Source organism: Typopeltis vanoorti, chromosome 7, assembly GCF_054136105.1.
Source record: "Typopeltis vanoorti isolate ZY-2024b chromosome 7, IOZ_Tvanoo_1.0, whole genome shotgun sequence".
Classification (NCBI taxonomy): domain Eukaryota; kingdom Metazoa; phylum Arthropoda; class Arachnida; order Uropygi; family Thelyphonidae; genus Typopeltis; species Typopeltis vanoorti.
In genome coordinates, this window is record NC_143555.1 from 135132418 (window position 1) to 135139582 (window position 7165).

A 7165-nucleotide genomic window follows, 5' to 3' on the forward strand; every position below is an offset into this window, starting at 1 on the left:
ACTTCCATATTATCCACAAAAACTCATCAAGGTTTTCAGAAGAATAAAGGAAAACTACATCTCTTTCTGAAGATTTTATAGACGTAATTAATACCGCCTTAGATAAACAAAAAATTGTCATGGTATCGACTTAGCTTAGACTTGGACACATCAAACCTTATTAGAAAAGCTAAGACATAGGCGGGTTTCTGCACACGTTGTTTAGAAACTACCCTCAAAATAGAAAACAAATCGCATGCATTGGGTCAATCCGTATTGGAGAGTTACCAGTAACATGTGGAGTGCCACAAACAACTACCTCTAAAATGCAAAATCTACCAAAATGCTAACGATACAGCTATAATATCCATCCATAATATTGCACACATAGCCCAAACAAACATGCAACATGACATACAGTACACTGCTCACTGACTGGCTAACGAAAAACCACTACCGGTTACTGGCAAACTCTACAGGTTAAAAGACATAGTTCCCGCACGCTTAAAACACTAATATACAAAGCACTATGCCAAAATATACTAAGATACGTTATAACAACGTATGCTTTCGGTGCACCCTACAAACTAAATAGATTAATGTCGCTACAGTACAAAATGATAAAACTGATCTTTTGGGAACAAAGAGAAAATAACGACTTTATATACACTGCAATGTCAGAACACAAAATACTGACAGCAAAACATTTAGGTCACTATGCAGCTTTGCTAAAACATATTTTGATGCCAACTACAGGACAGTCAGAAATACATTTCCTGTCTTGGCAAAGTAACAGAAAAGTTCATCCCATCAAGACTACAATCAGCAGTGGACCAACAGAAAATAATCCCAAATGAGCAATTTGGGTTTCGCAAAGCTCAAAACACGGTGCAACAAATTCGCCGACTAACAGAACATATCACTCATGGTTTTAACTGGCACCTTCACACTGCTGCTGTGTTTTTGGATGTTGCCAAGGCCTTTGATAAGGTCTGGCATCAAGGCCTTATCTTCAAACTAATTGAAAACAATATCCCAATTAAACTAGTGAAACTCATATATTCATATATCAATGAAAGATACATAAAAATAAAACTCAACGGAATTGTTTCTTCAAGGCGCAAAACTCTGGCGGGAGTACCTCAAGGTTCTCTTCTGGCCCCAATACTTTTCACAACTTGCATGGCAAATATTCCTCTCAATCCAAGAACAACTACCATGGCCCTTTATGCCGACGACACCGCTATTCTAGCTAGATCACTCAGCCCTCGCCTAGCAATCACTAGACTCCAAGGAAGTATCAATGAGCTAGCAAACTGGTTCACCAACTGGAGGATTCACGTGAACCCCCTCAAAAGCTCAGCCATAATGTTTTCAAGAAGAAAAATCTGCAACAAAGAAGACATCCTGCTCTCTGGTCAAAAGATCCCATGGCATTCAGAGACCAAATATCTTGGGGTATTGATGGATAAGAAACTCATTTTCAACAAACACATCAATCTCATTTGCTCCAAATCTTCCAAAGTCATAGCTCAGCTCTACCCATTGATCAACCGTAAGAGCAAATTGAACCTACATAATAAATTGCTTCTTTGCCGGATGGTAATACGTCCAGTCATTACCTGCGCCTCACCAGCATGGAGTCACACTTCAAGATCAAACATTTCAAAATTACAGAGAATCCAAAATAAATGCCTTAGGATGATCCTGGATGCACCGTGATTCGTTAGAAATTCACAGATTCACCGAGAAACCGGCACTCCATACATCTCCTCTCTTCTTCGTGATCTTGCAGAAAAATTCTTCGTGAAGTCAAGTTCACATTCAAACCCACTAATAGTACAAGCTGCCAATTACAACGAGACTGATTACTACAAACACAAAAGACCGAAGGCTATTTTCTCTCAACCGATCATAGCTAACACAACTTCCCTCAGAGGGCGAGCTTAATTGCTCACAAATCTCCCACTCCCAAACAACTCTCCTTACAGATAAAGGGGAATATGAAAGGCACTAGTGCTTTTCATATTCCCATCCTGTAAGTAATGTTCACCCATCCTGTCAGTAATGTTATTGGTGGTTATTATTATTATTGCAAAAACAGAGCTAGGTAAAGATTCCGTAACCCGTGTGTACCACAAGATAAAATAAATCTAAACAGATTAAATGCGGCAGTAAGAGATGCACTCAAAGCTCATAGAGTCCAAATAAGGGATGAAAAGTTATGCTCCATTTCACCTACTGATCACCATCTGGGGACTACTGAAAAATATCAAAAACAAAGACAGATCACTTTCCCCAATATTCTCTGAACAGGGCCTTGCTCACACAAATGTAGACAAAGCAGAAGTTATAGCATACAAATTAGAGGACCAATGCAGGCTTTCGTATGGAAACCTTGACTTTGACCACACATATATAAAATTCACAGCAAGGTCAGACACTCACTCAAGCTTCCTATCACCAGCACTGACTATATTGAACCAACATCACCTGATGAGATATATGACATTATTAAAAAATTAAAGAACAAAAAAAGCTCCTGGGCCAGACGGCATTACTAATTGGGTGATTAAACTTCTGCCCCGAAAAGCAGTAGTGCACCTGACGAGTATAATAAATGAAATTTTAAGATTTCAATATTTTCCTTCCACCTGGAAACTGGCTGACGTAATTCCTATACATAAGCCAGGCAAAGACCCACACCTACCGCAAAATTATCGTCTAATCAGTCTCATCTCAAATCTGGGTAAGGTTGCAGAGAAGGTCATCTTCTCACGACTCCAAACCTCAGTAAATGACCTAAACATCCTCCTTAAAGAACAGTTTGGTTTTCGGCAACACCATTGTACTACCCAGCAAATCCACAGAATTGTCGAATACATCACCACCAGCTATAACTGGAGCCAGTGCACAAGCACTGTTTTCCTAGACTTATCCAAAGCATATGACAAAATGTGGCATTTTGGACTCCTACACAAACTTATCTCAGCCGGTACCTCACTAAAATAGTTTATTTAATCCATTCATATCTTCAGAATAGATCAATGCGAGTAAAAACCAACGGTTCTACATCCTCCCAGCGCCACATCTTTGCTGGAGTGCCGCAGGGATCTCTACTGGCTCCATTGCTGTTTTCTGTATACATATCGGACATCCCACACAATCCGAGGACTTCCATTTTGGCTCTGTATGCGGATGATACGGCAATACTGCCCAGATCTCTCAGACACCATTTCATTACCATAAAGTTTCAAGAAAACATTCTAAAGCTGGAGGGTTGGTTCTCTAAGTGGAGAATAGAATTTTTAAATTTTTTAAACCCCAGAAAAGCTCAGCCGTTCTTTTCTCAAAAAGGCCAATGTCTCCCGTAGGAGATGTGTTACTATTCAATACTAAAATTCCCTTCCAGACAGAAACAAATTACCTGGGTGTAATTCTCGGAAAAAAGCTATCTTTCAATCACCACACCAAGTCTGCGTGCACAAAGGCATCTAAAGCCATAGCTCAGATCTATCCGCTAATTAATAGAAATAGCAAGCTCAGCAACAGAATCAAATTGCAACTATACCAGATGACGATTCGTCCTATAATCACCTATGCCCCTCCGGCCTGGAGCCACACCTGTAATGCTAACATTATCAAAATACAGCGAGTGCAGAATAAGTGCTTGAGAATGATTTTGAACGCCCCGTGGTATGTTAGAAACAATCAACTCCACAGAGACACAAATATTCCCTATATTTTATCTTTTCTACAATCCTCAGCATCCAAGTTTTTCCTAAAGACATCCACACATCCCAACGATTTGGTTCAGCAAGCTGCAGCATACGAGGCAACGGACATATTCAAATATAAAAGACCAAAAGCTATATTAGCCTCCTATAGCGATGCGTAATCTCCATGCCCATTCAGGGCGAGATTACGCAAACTGCTCGTAAATTTTACCCTCACTTAACCACAACAGATAGCAGGAAATATGAAAAGCATCTTGCTTCACCCCTAAAGTCAATAATGTCAATTGTCAATTGTCAATTGATGATAACTTTGATTAACTTCAGAAAGCAGAAAATGTCTTTCGGGTGTCGACGGTAGGAAGGTTATGTGAGGCTCCAGTTTATGACTAATCCTCTAGCACGTACTAATAAAGGCATTTTATACGTTGCAAATAATGATGATTGAGAGCATGCATCTAAATAAATATAAAAACAAATGTGTAAGAAAGAACTGTAGCAGAAAATTAAGATAACAGTTTAAAAAAATTAAGCTAATAGGATTTTCTCTTAAAAAAAGGATTTTTTTTCTCCCAAAGTATATCATTGGTTCAATTTCTCTAATAATTTTGAAAATAAAAAAGCCAACAGAAGATAGATTAGCCTATAGTTTTTAAATCATCTATTTTTCTTCTAGTTTAATAAACAGTCTCTCTATGGCATTCTTTTAAACTGAGAGAAACATGCCAGTAAGCCACTTAAAATAAAGTTTCCAATAGCATTTCCTGAAAGATAATGATTATTAATGCCACCATATTCTGAAGTTTTTGTTGATTTCAGGCTGAAGTTTCAGTTGTTGTTTGCACACCAATAACTATAATAACTGATATTATTATTTTCATACATGAATTACTTGTATTATTTTTTTTTATTTACAAAAAACCTACCATCCCATTTGTTGGTAGTACCATTTGATGGTACTAAATTTCTATATAGTAAACGTCCATAAATAATATATTAGAATTAATACACGACCTATATAAACTGAATATTTACTCTGTAAAATTATTTCTTCTAATTTCTAAGTCAAGAACAATTTTAAAATGAGCAAAATTTCAGGAACTTTTTCTTATGGCTCGTCAACGAATTCAACCTAACTATACACCCTCATATTCATTATGTGATTGTATTTATCTTACGATTCTTATAAATAAGTTATTTTCTCCTATGACTAAAAGTTGTGCTGCTTTAACTTACTAGTTTATTGTAATTTAGGCAAAGTGTGCTAATATTTTAAAAGATTTTTGCAAATTTATATTTATTTTTGTAATTTTATTACTTTATTATTAATTTATTTTATTATTTTATTATAACTTTTCTAAAATGTAATGTCACACCAGACAGCTTCAAATGAACCATTTCCATGATACGATACAATACTTCCTCGCCTTCTCTTTTTGGTCGAAGTTATCTTTCATTAACAATACCCTTCCTCCTGCCCTTTTTCTTCTATCTTCTCTAAAAATACAATATCAATCACATTTTATTCCTGTGACTACATCATTTTCTGACGAGGTCCTGCTGATGCCAATAATTCTTGACGAAGTTGAGCTGTCCAGTGCCAAAAACTCCTCTCCTTTATTTCTGATACTTCTGACACTCTTATTGATGCATTTCAACATCCCTTTGGGGTCACAGATACCCTTGCATAATTTTATTACCTACCCTTTCGTAGTTCTATATCTGCTTTTAATTCCATCATGGATATTTCTTAAGTTCTTAAAGTTCTTAAAAGAACTGGGCAATGGACTGAGTCCTTGACTCTTTATCCCGTCATCTGAATGAAGATAACCTGTGTGGATGGAGTGTTATTGAGCTAAAAAGCTCCGGTGATGGCTGGGTAACGGCAATAGCCGAGCCTCAGTTAAAACTTCATTGGCTACAGCATTGCCATTTGTTACCCTGGAAGTCCTAAAAAGGACTTTTGCAGTCTCCATGGATATTTCTCTTGTAAGGTGAAATTCAAAAGGATAAAGTTTATTTGTGGTGTATAAATTAAGTCAACGTTCAAAAATGAAGAAACTATTAAAAATGCTTCAAATGCCACATCAGGTTCCATACCTGAAGAAAGTTATATATCGTGCAGCTGCAAAATCAAGAGCATGCAATCAGAAAGATAACTGACTGACCGGGAGAGAGAGATTTTCTTCACAGTCGGTGGGCTTCTGTTGTGTTTATGGGCTTACTTTATCTACGCAGTTATTGACGTCCCGTCAACAGACCGCTTTCGGCATCGTTATCGGTAGGTCATTTAACTGCATACTCCTCGAACACGTTTCGTACGTTTTAGATAAAAAATTCATTCCACCAAAAACTCGATTTATAAGATATTTTTAAAGAAACGAATACAAAAATAAAAATGGATGAGTTATTGATTAACTGAAATACTGAAAAACTTGCGAAATAAAACGTATAAACATATAAATAAAAATATATCTAGTACCAAGTATAACTTTTGCTTTTTAATTACTTTATTAAGTAATTAAAAGAAATTAAAAGTAATTAAGAAAATAGCGAAATAAGATGAAAACTGAAATGCTGGGAAAATATTAGGACAAGTAATTAAAAATTAAATTTAAATTCGTAGGAATAATGTGAACACGAAAATATAACACAGCAATATGTTAAAATAAAAATAACTGAAGGCTAACAAAATTCAGGAGCTTTGAACTAAATGGAAAAATTAAAATCTAACAAAAGAATCTATAAATCGATAGAACGACCAACATTACATCATGCTTGTTAAAATTTATCCAGTCGTTTCGATTAGGCCGTGATTTAATGGCAGAAGAAAATTATATTTCTAGAGTATATGAAAGAAAACAGGTCGACATTTAATAAATCGTGTTAGAGCCTTTAACCCCGATCCAGGTTTTTAAAACAAATACCTCTGATCGACGCCAAACAGCTAACATTAGCTACAGAAGACGTCATAATAGTTATTACGAAAACAACAAGAATGTCAACAATTGGGAAATCAACTGTGACCGATAAAAAAATGGTTGCATTAAAATAGTGTAAAATACGATTTGGAATGTTAACATTCCGATGGAAGTGAAAAACGACGTCGCCATTCTAGCGTGCAGACTGTTAAAAAAATATCGCCCAAACCGATTAAATGCTGTTGTCAGGTGTTAAAAACGAGGACGTTAATTCGCTACGTGTATTATTCATGACTCTATTTACGTAGCACAGACGACGAAGAATGAGCATCAAAACCGGTATGCTACTGACGATGTAACACTTTACTTACTTCGTCGACGATCAAGCGACGTCATTATTCTTGAAATGGGTTAGTGACCGGAATACCACTTAAGAACACTTTAGAGAATTGCACGCGTGCGATGGTGGTATAGAGGTTAGCATAGCTGCCTTCCAAGCAGTTGCCCCGGGTTCGATTCCCGGCCATCGCA

General features: G+C 36.6%; 1 non-coding gene across 1 annotated transcript; it reads left to right on the forward strand.

The window, feature by feature from the left end:
* Positions 1 to 7093: 7093 nt before the first annotated feature.
* On the forward strand, positions 7094 to 7165 carry TRNAG-UCC (transfer RNA glycine (anticodon UCC)). Its single transcript has one exon. It is a non-coding gene; the product is annotated as a tRNA-Gly (tRNA).